Source organism: Otolemur garnettii, unplaced genomic scaffold (genome assembly GCF_000181295.1).
Source record: "Otolemur garnettii isolate 467f Iridium unplaced genomic scaffold, OtoGar3 scaffold00027, whole genome shotgun sequence".
NCBI classification, from domain to species: domain Eukaryota; kingdom Metazoa; phylum Chordata; class Mammalia; order Primates; family Galagidae; genus Otolemur; species Otolemur garnettii.
The window spans coordinates 9,037,210-9,053,930 of record NW_003852422.1 but is presented as its reverse complement, the minus strand read 5'-3'; the positions used below and the strand labels follow the sequence as shown (position 1 = coordinate 9,053,930).

The 16,721-nt window shown below is 35.1% G+C and overlaps 1 non-coding gene across 1 annotated transcript; it reads right to left on the bottom strand.

Moving 5' to 3' along the window:
• Window positions 1–11,980: 11,980 nt before the first annotated feature.
• On the bottom strand, window positions 11,981–12,087 carry LOC111724866. Its single transcript, XR_002773077.1, has one exon. It is a non-coding gene; the product is annotated as a U6 spliceosomal RNA (small nuclear RNA).
• Window positions 12,088–16,721: the final 4,634 nt, after the last annotated feature.

Here is a 16,721-nt window from a genome sequence, read left to right as displayed (position 1 = left end):
AGAGAACTTAAACCTTGTACAAGATCTGGGAAAATACCTGATTTTCTGAATCCTCAAGGCTTTCTGATACTACTTACATGGTGGCAGGAGAATGTTCCTGTAAGCCATTACTTGCCTTTTATCATTATTAGATTATAAGCTGAGAAACACAATAATAAGTTCTGAAAGGCTGTTACCGTGCCTGAAAGAATCCTCTATGTATAATAGTTGTTCAATAAATATTAATTGAATTGCATTTTATTGTTCTTTTAATGCAGGTAAAAAAGTATAAAGTTTTTATTATTTCTCTTCTTTTATTTGCATTTTAGATTGGCAAAACACATTAGCAGACTAAAACATCTTTAATAAAGTGATTTTAATATGCTTCTCTAACCCTGGAGGATCTTCTAATAAAAAGATCAAAGTGTTGCAGTTTCACGCAGCACACTCCGGGGGGCGATGTGTGACCCTGGTGAGTAATTGAGACAGAACTTTATTTCATTACACTGAGAACTGGACGCTAATTACACCAGTTAGGACATTTTCTTAGCATAATCCATTTCTGAAAAAGTCAAATACACAGGGGGGAAGTATTTAAACTAACCTTTTAAAATAAAAAAGGAAGGAAGATAAAATATTTAATTGGAAACCTATACTGAGCTCAGATACTTACTATCTTGTATCTATTAGTGTTATACAGCATTATGGAGTTTCTCCCTTGAGATTGTACTTCTTGTAGAAAATACAAAAATGTGTATTTTTATATATTCTCCACATAGGTATTTGGAATCTTGAAAGCTATACTAAGATTTACTTAGTCAGTTCCCATAAAAGGAAACCCAGAGCTATTTTGCCACTCTTAAAATATTTTTTTCATTGTGAAAAAATTACAATTGTGACAGTTTTTCTTTCACACATTACATTGTTTTATAAACTATGTCCCAGTTATAGGGGATCACTTTACGGAAACCATGAAAATTAGAATACTCTCAAATCCACAGTATGGAATGACCAGACATGTCAGTTGAAAACCAAGATAGAACCGTGACATAAACATCATATCCACGTCCCCAGTTTGCTAAAGGAAAGCTGTGGTGATACTTTTGTTCTTTGCCTTTCACATCAGTTGTTGGTACAGTCAACAAGCCAACTTAGTCCCAGCTCTCTGGGACACAGGGATTTTTTTCCCATAAATATAAAGAAACAAAAACGGTCTGTGAAGTCCTCCCACCCCAGGTGTGTATGTCATTTAGAACACTGTTAGAGGTTAAGACTTTCTTTTACTTTCACTTGTTTAATAATAGGTTTTACCTGTGGAGACACTCAGACAACCAGAGAAAGCCTTTCTGTTCCTTTTGTTTGTTTCTTAAACTTTTGTTTTATGCAGTAGAAAAATATAATAAGGAAGACAGGAGTTGTGTCTTTTACTGATATTTGGTTTCCAGAATGCAATGGGGATTGAGAAACATAAATAAAATATTTGAAAACAGCAGTTTGGCTTCACTTCCCAGAGTAGGGGAAATGAGAGAATTCCCTGAGAAGACAACAGAGGCTGGAGAGGGAGTCAGATTGTAGAGCCATGGTCCACTGGAGCTCTGCTCCTGAATTCTTTTCATCCTTAACTCCAGTCAACCTCTAAGGAGGTAACGAAAGCAGTGACACAAGTGTAGATGCTGATGGCATCTAACAAGACACTGGGAGCAAAGGACTGCATTAGTCCAAACAGGGAGTGCTATATAGCCTACAAAATGGTCTGTATTTTTTCTCAGACACAAAGAAACAAATGATTCAGACTCCCCAAGCTTGCTATTGAAATGATAAAAGCAAAGTAGAGAGAAGAAAGATCCCAATATCCAACGCTGACTTACCATTTTGTGCTTGAGTCTGTGTATCACTTACCAAGACCGAGTTTTCCACAGGAAAAGCGTGATTCCTCCCAATTTGTTTTTATTTCTGACCAATGTCTTGGCTCCACTCATATCAGACTTCAGACTATACTATAAATCTATAGTGATCAAAACAGCATGGTACTGGCAGAAAAATAGAGAGGTAGACATATGGAACAGAATTGAGAATCAAGAGGTGAACCCAGACACTTATCGTCATTTGATCTTTGATAAGCCTATGTAAATTGGGGGAAAGATTCCCTATTCAACAAATGGTGCTGGGTGAATTGGCTGGCGACCTATAGAAGACACACCTTTCTCCTTTAAGAAAAATTGACTCTCACTGGTTAAAAGACTTAAATTTAAGACATGAAACTATAAAATTCTTAGAGAGAGTGCAAGGAAACACTTGAAAAATTGGCCTGGGAGAATACTTTATGAGGAGGACACCCCAGGCAACTGAAGCAACATCAAAAATACATTACTGGGGTCTGATAAATTAAAAATCTTCTTCACTGTGAAGAACACACTAAGTAAAGCAAATAGACAGCCCTCAGAATGGGAGAGGATTTTACAAGTTATATTTCCAACAAAAGTCTAATAACCAGAATCCACAGAGAACTCAAACTTATTACTAAGAAAAAAAAAGTGATCCCATTTAATTGTAGGCAAGAGACATGAACAGAAGCTTCTCTGAAGAAGACAGGCACATGGTCTACAGACACATGAAAAAATGCTCATCATCATTAATCATAAGATAAATGCAAACAAAATCCACTCTGAAATACCATCTAACTCCAGTAAAGGTAGCCACATTGCAAAATCCCCAAACTACTGATGTTGGCGTGGATGTGGGGAAAAGAGAACACTTCTGCACTGCTGGTGGGAATGCAAGCTAGTACGTTACCTTTCGAAGGAAGTTTGGAGAACACTCAGGGATTTAACTGTAGACTTGCCATTTGATCCTGTAATTCCTCTTCTAGGTGTATATCCAAAGGACCAAAAATTATTTGGCAATAAAGATATTTGCACCAGATTGTTCATTGCAGCTCAATTCATAATTGCCAAGTCATGGAAGAAGCCCAAGTGCCCATGGACCCATGAATAGATTAATAAATTATGGCATAGGAATATTATGCAGCATTAAAAAATGGAGACTTTACTTCTTTTATGTTTCCATGGATGGAGCTGGAAAATATTCTTCTTAGTAAAGTATCTCAGGAATGGAAAAAAAATACCCAATGTACTCAGTACTACTATGAAACCAATTTATAATCACTCACACTTGAATATGTAAAATGAAACACAACTATAGCCTTGGATGAAGGAAGGAAGGGGAAGGTGAGGGGAAGGGAGGGGGGTGGGTCAACAGAGGGTGGGTTAGTAGGGGGACCACACCTATGGAGCATATTGCAAGGATAAGTTGGATCTATCAAATGTAGAACACAAATGTCTTAACACTGTAATTGGGTAAATGAGTTGGGCTATGTTGATTAGTAGGATGTAAGCACTCCAACAAATAATCAACACGTTGAATCCCATAATGGCATAAATGTATTTATGATCAATGTACGGATGACTTAATAAAAAAGTAAAATAAAATAAAAATTATAAAGTTTTCTCTTGACTTATCTCTTGACTTATGAAAGCATAATATAATTATTTGAATCACCTTAAATGATTTTTTTTTCAGCTGTGGGACTTAAATTCACTCATTTCTAAGGAATTTATTGTGACATTTAATCATGTTATTTTTCCTCAGATGCTTTACACACAAACATCTGTTATTATCAAACAGCTTGAAGATAACTGCTCTTTTAAGATCATCACAGGCAAGGTTAAAATAAACAGAGTCAAAACAACTGGGACAAATCAGCTGTCTGCAGAAGCATCTTCATGCTGATATTCCTTATTTTAATTAGTTTTTATCCCAAATTATAAGCCATTACAAGTTAAATCATCTTTAATTGGAGTTTTTAGATCTTTAAATTTCAATCATGTTGATCTACTTATGTTGAAAATTATCTTCTCTGGTTTACTTAATTATAAAAGTGCTACACATATCACTTGCAATAGTTTATTTGCTAATCATAATTTGACATCGATATATTTGTGGAGAAGGACATACTGCTAGGATCGAAATATATTTATATTTTCAATATAATTTTTAAATACTATCAATATAACTTAATTCAATTGCCTAGAATAAAGGACTTGTAGGAAGTCTTATTTCTCTGATTTTTCAACTCATTTTTTTTAGAGAACTACTTACTGTTATCATGAACAGAAATTTGTCTTAGCTATCTATTTTTTAATAGTAATTTATTCTCATCAAGGGAGTAAATTCCCTTCATATGTGCTGCACCATACAGCATAAAGAAACACATATGACCAGAGAAAATAAAAGAAAAGAGCAGCATTCTACAGAAAGCATAGGTACAGCTATGGCTTGACAATGGTGATTCTCAAATGTTGGGGCGTCTCTAGGACAATTTATAATTTCTATACATTAGTCTTGAATCCCATGTTCATGTTTCTCCCAAGATGCTAAATTAGTGGTGACTGGTGGTTACTTCCATGTGTCTAGTCTCAAGGGACAAGGGAAGGAAAATCCCTAGATCCAAAGAAAGTTGCATGCAATCTTAGAGGAAACAACACTGATGTGGTGTTCTGATGAGGGGTAAATTTTGTTTACAGCACATGCACCTTAATTAGAGTGGCAGCAGTCGCAGATACCTTAGTGACAGGCATAAGGAAAACCAGAAAGGCCCTGGCAGTTTCCTCCCACCTGCTGTCCCAGCTCCAGAGCATGGCAGATTATAACTGAGGCTCTTGATCACAGCTACACAGTAGAATCAATGCAGGGCCCAAGACACACTCTAAACAAACTAAACAGAATCTCTGTTTATTTGGCTTTCTTATCTTATTACACCTGTTAAATCTCTAATACAAAAAAAGAAAAGTACACTTATGGAGCCCCAGACAGCATCATCTGTATACATCTAGTTACCTGGCATAGATTATTATTCCTGAGCTATAAATCTGTACAGCACAGTGCCATCTCAAATACTGTCAACCAGTGTGACTGTAAAAATGACAACAAGGGGTTTTCTTTTCCTAGTTACTGAATTTAGACAGTAGATTTCATACTTCATCTTCAAGGATGATTTCTTTTCCCTCTATATTAATTTTTAGACACCATTTTGTAGCCATATGTTGTTTAATGACAAGGAAATGTGTGCTGTGACACTTTGTAGGTGGCATTATTCTAGCATTGTGCAAACATCATACAGGGTACACAAACTTGGATGTTACAGCCTAATAAATCTAGGTTGTAAGGTATAACCCATTACTCCCAAATTATAAACTTGTACTGCAGGCTACTGTCTTGAATACTGTAGACCAGCAAGAACTTTTGGATCTAAACATATATAAACATAGAAGAAATCACTGAAAGATACAAATTTACAACTAAATAAGCAGAATAAGTTCTAGTGTCCTATAGAGCTATAGGATGACTACAGCTGACAATAATAGACACAGTTTCAAATACCTCCGAGGAGGATATTTCATGTTCTCAATTCCAACAACTATACATGTTTGAGATGGTGGATATGCTAATCGTCGTGATCTGATCACCATATGCTGTATATCTTGCAACATCACCATGTAATCCATAAATATAGACAAGTATTGTGTATCTATTAATTTTAGAAACTAAAAAGTTCTAAAATTAGGAAATAAAAAAATAAGATGCCTTCCAAAATGAATAATGTTAATTTTTTCACAAACCCATTAGGGGAACCCACAGCATTGTTGGGGCTTGTTGATACTTACCTAATTCCTTCTTGCTGCTATTCCAAGGTTCTTTTTTTTTTTTTTTTTTTAAATAGTTTCCTTTGTATTAGAGGGTTTTCTGTCAGCCATTTTTTCATGGTAGATCTGGTGACAAGTTTTCTTAGTTTTCTGTTATCTGAGAACGTCTTGATCTGCCCTTCTCTCCTGAATAATGTTTTTGCTGGTATGAGTTTCTGAACTGATATTTCTTTCATTGAAGCCTTTACAATATTTTGTGCTGCTCCTTTCCTTCCTCCATGAAAAATCCTCTGGCATTCACATTTTTTTTAATCCCCAGTAAACAGGGTGTGATTTTTCACTGAATGCTTTTGAAGTTTTAGAGATTTTATTATGACTTGTCTTGACATGGAATGTAGACCGTATGAGGTTCATCCTGTCTCTTGAATGTGTAGGAATGTGCCTTGTGCTAGATTTAGAAAATTTTTAGCCTTTATTTCTTCAAGTAAGTTTTCAGCCCTTCTCCCTTTCTCTATATTTATAGTAGTCTGATAACATAATATATATGGATACATTAATTGTTACAGTCCACGATCTCCTCAAGGCCCACTGCATCTTCACTAGTCTACTTCTCTCTCTTGATCATATTAATTTCTACGGTTCTGTGTTTCAATTAATTGGTACTTCTCTCAACCCTTTCTAGACTCTCCTTGAGCCCATTTACTGATCACATATTTAGGTTATTTCATGTTTCAATTCTAATAAGCCATTTTGGTCCTCTTTTATATCTTTTGTTTATTCCATAAGAATTTCTATTTTTTTTTTTTTTGCTAAAGCCTTCTAGTTGTTTTCATTTTTTCCAGCTGTGTTTATAGTGACTCCCTGAAGCATTCTGACTGAAATTTTGGTAGACTAAAGGGACTACAGAATTACCAAATTTTTGTCTTCCTTCAGAGTGCCTTTGGTGTCTGAGTATATTTTTTCTTTCATGTTTCTCCTAGATCAAAGTTATACCTCACAATCCTATTTATGTATCAGTTTGGTCCCCCAAACTCAAGAATGTGTGCCATAATACATTCTGGAAATATAATACACATATTGAAATATAAAGTATATATTATCAAAAGTAATTCATTTGTTGTTACTATATTATTTACTTTTAATTTATTAGATATATGATTTTATTACAATACCTTATCATTACTAAATAATTTTCAATGCTAATAGGATGATTGTACAACTTTTCAAATCTTGGAATCAGCATAAATATCGTCACCCTCCTTTCTTACCTTTTTTCGACACAACCTCACAACAGCACTACAAACATGTCTCTGTAATTTTCATATGCAGTTTAATCTCTACTTAGCCAAAGCATGAATAATTAAACGATGAGACTAAACTAATAGATTATTACATCAATGATTAAGTATTGATGGTATATTAATAGACTGTTTTCCTTTTTTTTGTCTTTGAGTTATTTTTTTAATTAAATCACAGCTGTGTACATTAATGCAAACATGGGGTCCAATGTGCTGGTTTTATATACAATTTGAAATGCTTTCATCAAACTGGTTAATATAGCCTTCATGGCATTTTCTTAGTTATTGTGTTAAGACATTTATATTCTACATTTAGTAAATTTCACATGTACCCTTGTAAGATGCACCATAGGCGTGGTCCCATCACGTGTAGTAAAAATGTTTCTATCTCCCTGGTTGAAAATAAAATTGTAGCCTTATTTTTTTCAGGATTACTTTTAACATTTTATAATCTATTTTATTTTGATAAAAAGCTGTAAAAAGGAGGATAGAGAACACAGACTATGGTAAATGTTTTGTTATCTATGAGTAATTAATTTTATTTGAGAGCGTATTATTGCTTAATCATTGTTCTATCAACAATGGAAGATACACTAAACAGTCTCATTCTATTCTGTTCATGTCCATTTCCACCTGTTTTTCTAACAGTCTCCTTTCTCCATGTTGAAGCTACTTCTCAGGGGTAATGAGTGACAGATAATCTTCTTGCTTTAAAAATAGAGTCCACAAAATTTTTCTACCCAGGTATTTCTTTTTGCCTTAAATTGTACTCGTTCCAAAATGTGCTGTTTATGTTTTTTCATCTCTCTAATGCACTGTGTCCATTATTTTAGCTTTAGACTCTCTATGTCAATTTGAGTTAGTCATGTCTCCAAGATACTTCTGAATTGGGTTTGTTTTTCTCATCAATATATACTTGTATATACTCATTCAAATTTGTAATTATTTTGTGTTTATTGTCTTAAAGTCACAACATGAATAAATGACAGAAAAGGAATTTGAACATCTAATCAAAGGGCTTTAATTATACAAGGAATCTGTGATCTTTAATATATAATCTATCGTTTCATAAGCTTAGAATATCTAAAAGGAGATTTACCAAAATCTATGTTTTATATGTGATTGTAGGCACAGTTAGTGTTTAATGCAGATCAGCGATGTTTAGGCTGGTTTTCACCTGATAGGTCTTAGTTTTACTGGTACATTAATTAACTTTTAGGCATACCGAATTTTTCATGTAATTTCAATTTGAAGGTATTTCTATACAATTCATTCTATGAAAGTGTTGTAGTTTTCCTTGGTATATACATTCATTATGTGCTTTAAAATACTAAACATGATAAGACAGTGAAAACAATGCTAAGCAAGAATAGCACTTAACACCCCTACCTTTCACCATGATCAGCCATGGAGACTGTAGATCAACAATAAATAGTGCCCCCTTGGCAGTCACAAATGAATTATTGAAATAAATTCAGTGTCAAAGAAAAGTTGATCCATTAAAATTAAGTCTATTTACTGATGAAGTTATATGCCATGAGTTTTATTGCAGTCACAAATATGTAATGCTATTGTTCAGTCCTTAACATGTAAGCAGGGAAATAATTCTGGGTGAATTGATTTTCAAAAAAATTAGGCTATGGTTTATAAAAATTGTAATTACATTTAGTCCCTTGACTGGGAGGTAACCACAGTCTCCAATAACAGTGATTTTTAAGAGGGAGCATTAAGAGGTATGTTTCATCAAAGAAGCAAGGGAGTGAGGGGGCTGTGCATTAAAACAAACAAAACCAAACCTCCACTCCGCTATTATATCATAATTTTTCATGGGAGACGTGAATACCACTTCAAATTTCTTCCATACTTGAGTTACTGTTTAATAATACAAAGTTATGCTCTCTATATAATCAGTTTCTTTCCTACTAAATGATAAGTTCATAAGGAAGGGAACATACATGTTTGTTTAATCACAGTATAACTGTGGGAGGACAAATTCCAGTTGTCTTTTCTGAAACAACGTCAATCAATGACTACGGAAAAATGTAGAATCCCTGCAGATTCTCATGAAGCCGCACCTTGTACTTGTTTGGTTGCCCTGTGACTGTTAGTGAAACAAAGTAGTAACGACGCCTGGAGTCAGTAATATTATGGGTGGGAAACACGGCAGGAAGACATCTCAAGAGACAGAGGCAACAGGATGCCCAGGGCAGCAGAAAAGCTGCCCAGTGAGAAAGACAGCAACTGTGAGAAAGACGGCAATTGTGTGTACAACAAATATATTAATCACTTAGCTGGCCAGAAATAGCTAAGGTGGATGCCACTAGACCAATAGACAGCAGGTTTCAAAGCCCGTGTTTCCCATATACATCAACACCGAAAAAACAGTCCCGTCTGCACATTCTGTGTCCCGCTACACATTGTAACATACTTTGTAAGATTTTCCTTATAACCTTTTTTTCTTACACTTCTTTGTTCTGACTTTTTAATAAATACCTGCTGGAACCTGGAGTCAGATGCCAGAGCATCAAACCCAGCAGCATGTTTTATTTTATTTTTCCTTATTCTTCTATTACTCCAAAACTTTACAAATTGTCAATCAGGAATTTCCCATTTTAGATGAAATCTAAACAAGAATGATTTATACTGCTTGCATAATCTTGTGCGGGATAATACTGTACTCAGGTATTATTTATTTACCAATAGATACAAACATTTAAAGAAGATTAAACATTTTAATATGATTTGAGCTTCATGTTTAATCTGGATAATCTTAAAACTCATTCTCATATCAATCTACTTTAGATACATGAAATACAGAATATATTAGGCATAGATTATATAAGATTATTCTCAAATTAAAACTGGTGCTAAACAAGTAATGTCTTATAATATTGAAGCTGAAAAAAGGAAATTGAAGGAGAAAGCAATTATTCATATTCAAGTTGTCATATGTAGCAAACCATTGCTACGTATTGCTAAAACACTCAATGTGTCCCTTTAAAAGCACAAATAATCAAGAACTTGGTCTTCCTGCCTCATCATAGTGTAGTTTCTTACTCACAGAGCCCACGAAGACAGGGATAAATCAGAGTGTTGAACTGACACATCTATAAAATGCTGAATCCCTGGTGAGATTCTCTTTAGTTTGTAAAAGGCCAATTAGGACTAGCCAACATCACTGGTTATAGAAAAAGTAAAATATCTGCCAAATCCTAGTCCCAGGTCAGAACAGAGAGCTAAATATATGAATGTTATTACAATATAAACAAACTAATGAAAGATAAAAGAAGATAATGAACCCAAATGTGCAAATCATCTCGATCAAAACTCAAACTTCATTTTATATCTAAAAATGTCAACTAAATAGAACTAATATGTGTGTATATATTTCTATGTACCTGTTTATTTTTTTGAAGAAGGAATCGCCTTATCATCTTTGGAATTATCCCAGTATTAAATGATTTTTCAACTAGAAGTGCTATGCTAAAAAAGTTTTCTTTTATTCATTCTTCAAGGACATGAAATTTATTTTACTTTAAACAACAAAAGAATCAAATCTTATTGCACGGTGTATTCTCAATGTCTGACATTTAGAGGCAGGAATGATTGATAACTGCACCTTACTTAGCGGGAAGATTAATCTTTATGTAGATTCAAGTGTAGGAAGAAAGACACGTTCACGTTTCTCACTTTTCTGCCAAGTCTGCTGTAAATTAGAAGTGTCAAAAAGTAATTTCTCAATTTATATGCATGGAAAAAACCCTAGTTTTGTCTAAATGTATTAACATTAAAGTCACCCATAGAAAGTAACTAATGCATATTTGAAATAGCATCACATTATAACTCATGTCTATGAAGTTATCTTCTATCTTTTTATTGGTGATTTGCTGAGTAATTTACAGTGCTATTCAGGAGCGTCTGGACATGAGTTTCCGAAGTGAGTCACGGTAATGGAAACACCAGGCTTGCGTCTAAGAATTTTACATATGAAACTGCGCTGTGCTCAGTGAACATTAATCATAAACTGAGTTACCAAGGAGTTGAACGTTTTTATAAAAGGTTTTTCCATAATCATGGCAATGCAATGTAAAAATAGTTTAATTTAGTTCTTTTTTGTCAAAATTCCAAACTACATCTAGATGATCATCGTTTCTCATCCATTCTTCAAATGTATAAATTTAATTTTAAAATAAGTACTAAATTACCTCATTGGAATATAGTGAATGATTAATACACAGCATAATAAAATATACTGATACAATAAATAGAAATGTTTAAAAGACTTTAATAAATGTTACGACATATGATGGACAAAGAAGGGAATAGAGATTCTTAGAACATGAATGAACATCCCTACGTGAGGTTCCGGATAGAGTCTTAGTAACTATGAATCCCCCCCGCCCTCCGCATGAAGAAGACCATCTCCTAGTACTACCTGCTGAAATGCACACTGATGTCTACTTAATCAATAAATATTTTAAATTAGCAATTAAACTTCATCATGCCATGCTGACATCCTGAAATAATAAACAGCACATAAAACCAAATAAGTGTTATAATTCAAAATATCAAAAAATTCTCCAATCAATAACAAAATAATAAACATCATAAGAATAGTCAAAAGATAATTGAGGATGCTAAGCATAAAACTATAACATAAGTAATTTTTATTCCTAGAAGGGAAAATTTGAGATTTTTCTCTAAATGAGAAGATTAGGACCAACAGTATTTCTTCTAAAGTATGTTTTGTATCATTTACTTTTGGAATAATTGACAATTTAATTCAAAATTACTCCTTTTGGCAAAACATCTTTCATCTACGTTTCTTTCATATTTAACCTGAAAATACAGTTACAGTCTTTTCCTATATTTTACTTTAAAAAGTTACATCACAGTCTAAAGGCTGAAAATTTTTCTTATATCAAAAATATTCAAGCAGAAAATTGTAGACTTAATTAAATATTATAAATGACACTGCAAATCCACAATTTTGTTTTCTTTTTTCTTATGGAACACTTCATGAATTTATGCGTCATCCTTGTGCAGGGGCCATGCTAATCTTCTCTGCGTCACTCTAATTTTAGGGTATGTGCTGCCAAAGCCAGCACTGTTTTATTTTTTCTTCACGTCAGTGTACACTGTTGTTGTCCCAGTAGATCCATTATACTGGGCCAGTACATCAATCCCAACCTCTGTGAGCCTCAGCTGCTAATATTTCTCTCTCTGTCATGCTTTTATTTTTTTGAGACAGAGTCTCACCATGTCACCCTTCATAGAGTGCTGTGATGTCACAGCTCACAACAACCTCAAACTCTTGGGCTTAAGTGATTCTCTTGCCTCAGTCTCCCAAATAGCTGGGACTACAGGTGCCCACCACAACACCAGGCTACTTTTTGGATGTAGTTGTCGTTGTTTGGCAGGCCCGGGCTGGATTCAAACCTACCAACTCCAGTGTATGTGGCTGGCACCCTAGCCACTGCACTGTAAGCGTTGAGCCTACTTCTAATATTTCTCAACTCTTCCTTTTTGCAACCACCTCACCTAGGCATCAGTAAAAACATACACCATCCTAGGGTAGCCTGCAGCTAATTAATCTAGGGGAAGAAAAGACCAGTCACTTGTCACAAGATGAGACCAATTCTATTGCAATTCATGCCCCAGCGTTCTGCAAGGACCTGCTGAAGTCCATGGAAGGCTCTGCTTTTAAGGAAGTCAAATCACAATAGTTGACTCAGGAGCAGTGCTGGGGGGGATTACGAGTTGGATCCTCACTTGATAACTGAGGTCTTATTGGCAATGAGGACCCTATCACCTGTAGTGAAATTAAGATCTGCTTACTAATGGAGTTTTTATACTCTGTTGAGAAGGTGGGATCACTTGTATGCTCATTAGTATAAAAGCAGCCACATGGGAAATTGTAGAAAGGGAGTCCTCAGCTTGGAAGAAAATTGATAACTAGAAACAAATGGTGTGTGGCAAAGTTGGAAGATGTGGCAATCCAATTGTATGTTTGGGAGTCAAATGTAGGGTAATATTCACAATTACGTAAGTTGTCGGGGGCAAGCTCTATCAATCTTATTAAGAAACACATCTCAAGGATGTGTTGTTACACTCAATGTTTAATAACCATAAAAGATATAAACATTTTTTTCTGTGTTCAATTGTGTACTTAAAATATTTTGGATAACTTGATTTGGAGTTGCTCGATCTGTAGATCTAACTTTTAATGTGCCTCTTCCCCCTAAGTTTCATAGACTTCTAAATTCTTATGGCTTTTTCTGGTATTGAACATGCTGTGACTTTCTTTTTTTTTTGCAGTTTTTGGCGGGTCTGGGTTTGAACCCACCACCTCCAGTACATGGGGCCAGTGCCCTACTCCTTTGAGCCACAGGCGCCACCCCCCATGCTGTGACTGCTAAACCGCTTCAAGTGTGTCTTTCACATACTTCTCAATGCATCTGGAAAGCACCACTGGTTTTCACAAAATGAAATTGTCTTTGAAGGCTCACTTCAAAAACACTCACCTTTGCATTTCCATGACGGAATTAGTTCTGTCCTGTAATTTATCTGCATACGTGCTCAACTCTCATCTCCTTCTTTGCTGAGATATTTATGAATGCCATGAATGCCTTTGCGTTTTTGGAGAACATAGTCATTCATATTTATGAAAATATGCACGGAGAACAAGGCTGGACTTTCAATGGTAAATTGAAAAATAGAGGTTCTTAAACTGAAGATAACGCCTCTATGATTAAAAAAGTCAAAAAGCACTAATTCCCCCAAATTTTCAAGGATACAGATAAGGTACACATCTGTTTGCTACTAATAAACAAAAGGGGTTATGTTTTCAATGACCCCTAGGAAAAGTGGCCCCAAAAAGGGAGAGTTGAGAAATGTTAGCAGCTGAGGCTCACGAGAGGTCGGGATTGATGTACTGGCCCAGTATAATGGGTCTATTGGGACAACAACAGTATCCACGGACATGAAGAAAAAAATAAAACAACATTATGGATTTCCAGTGTCATTTATAATATTTAATTGAGTCTATAGCTGTCTGTAAGAATATTACAGCCTCGTTCAATTATGGTAGAGAATGAATAGTATCCTGCTATGTGCAATTTTTAAAAACTTCTACATTTAATATTAAAGCTGTATCTATAATCTCTTTTCTCCAGAGACTGTTTATAGACTTCATTGTAGTGACTAACCTCATTTATTTTGAGAGTAATGCACCATAGATTCCTAAAAAATGCATTTTTATAGTTTTGTTTATTTGTTTTTTTAATATGGGATAGAGAGCAATAAATAAAGGTTGTGTAAATAAAGTTATTATATCTGCCTCAACTAAATATAGGTTTTTACTAATGCCATTCTTTTGTTAAAAATAAATATATAATAAAATGAATAAACGAAGCATATGTCTTATTATACCACTCCATTTCTTTGCAAATCACAGATGATGCCTTAATGTGGGGAATATGAGGAAAGACTGCCACAGTTGTGGCAATTCTCTCTGAATAAATGGACACATCACTATAGCTGAAGCATAAATGTGTAGACTTAGTCTTAGAGAAGAAGAACAAGAAAGATTGACATCACGAAATCATTGCAAAATCAATGATCTTGGGATTTGAATTCTAAGACGCATATTAGATAAACTAACATCATAAATTATTTTCTGATTAAATAAGATAACTACTGTTGTAGCTTAAATGAACTCTCAGTTATTTGTCACCCCAATTTAATGTATTTGTAAAATTAAAGGTTTTATTCTATTAAATCAAAATATCTCCATTGTGAACAGTTGTAGCAGAGATTGTTTTAGGGACATGAGGTGACATGTTCCACTACAGAAAAATATGTGTTTTCTTATTAAGGTAAAAGGCTTCCACAGAGAGGAGGCAAAGTGGATATTTGAATGGCAGAAGATGTGGATATTGCTATCGGGGTCTTAACTATGTTTGAATTAATGTTAAGTTTTACAGATATAGGGAGAAATGGAACAGGCAGATGAATGTTTTAAAACCACAACTACGTATTAGGAGTATTTCACAGAGATCAATGTTTTAATGATTCAAAGTCTACTCTTCCCAACACTGATCTCTACCATCAGTGCCAAAGAGGATGTTTACACCCCTGTAAGGCAGGGTGAAACGTGGATGGTATTAATCAGTACGGGGCTTGCTTGCCTCCGGCCCACCCAAATAAAACATGGCACGTTTTACTGTCTTTTCTCCTGAGACGTAGGCTAAGCTGACAGATGATAGAAAAGAATTAACCTTCACAGTAAGGCAGAGAAGCAGCCAAGCAGATCAGAAGTACACACACACATGCACTCACACACACACACACATGCACACACACACACACACATGCACTCACACACACATAGACACACACATGCACTCATGTGCACTCACACGCACACGTGCACTCACAGGCACACACACACGTGCACTCACACACACACTGCTGTCCAACCTTGAATTTGGCTTAATGTGATTACACAAAAGTATTGCTGGCACATACTGAGGACTGTTGCAGTATCAAATTAATTTATGATTTTAAAATGCCTTTCCCCTCTCCAAAGGAGGGCCACACTAGGACACAGTCAATAGCCTACAGAGTGGGGAAGATATTCACAGATGACACATCTGATGAAGGCCTAATATACAGAATCCACAAAGCACTCTATCAAATCAGCAAGAGAAAAACTGAAAACTCCATTAAAAATGGGCAAAAACATTAAAAACATTTACTGAGAAGAAAATAGACAATGGGCAACAGAGATATGAAAAAACAATAAACATCGTCCAGGGAAATGAAAATTAAAACAATAATGAGATACCAGCTTCTGCCTTTCAAAATGCCCTTTGTCTAAGTCAGGAAACCATAGACACAGCAAGGATGAAAAGAGAAAAGAAACACTCCTGCCTTGTTGGTGGGACTGCAAATTAGCACAAACTCTGTAGAAAACAGTATCGAAATTCCTCAAAGAAAGGTGTTCAATCCAGCAATCCCCCTGGTGGGTATTCCCCCAAATGAAGAGAAGTCATTTTATTCAGAAGACATCCACACTCGGATGTTTATCACGGCACAGTTGACAGCTGCAAAAATGTGGACTCCACGTTAAGTGTCCATCAGTGGGCGAGGGGATAAGGGAAATGCAGGGGTGTAGGTGTGTGCAGACCGTTATCCTGAGTCAAGCTAACTATCAGCACAAAAACTTCATTGGTGGCCAAGTTCATCTTGAAAATGTCACTTCAAAACATACTAGGGATTGTTTTTATTTTGTTTTAGTGAAATATGATGCGCTGATTTCTAAATGTATATGAGACAGAAGAGAGTTCAAAATTCTCAAGACAACTTTGTAGAGAATTTAACGCTATATAATATACCCTTCTGGACATCAAGAATAGTTGTATAACGAAAGCCTTGGTTGATGTTAGGATAAATGAATAGGCAGATTAAAACAGAGGACACCAAGACACACTATCTTATATAAGTATACACATTTGAAATATAAGAAAGCAAGCGTTGCAGATGGGTGGGAGAAGAAACCAGGACAGCTTGTAGCCGTAGGTGAATACATTGAATCGCTACCTCACACCACACACAAAGTACATTTCAAGTATATTCTCATCCTCTTATCTTTATGATAACAAGATCCGAGAGTTTCTTGATGATCACATACAAAGTGAAATATTGTTATACTTAGCATTACACTAAAAGGCAGATGTGT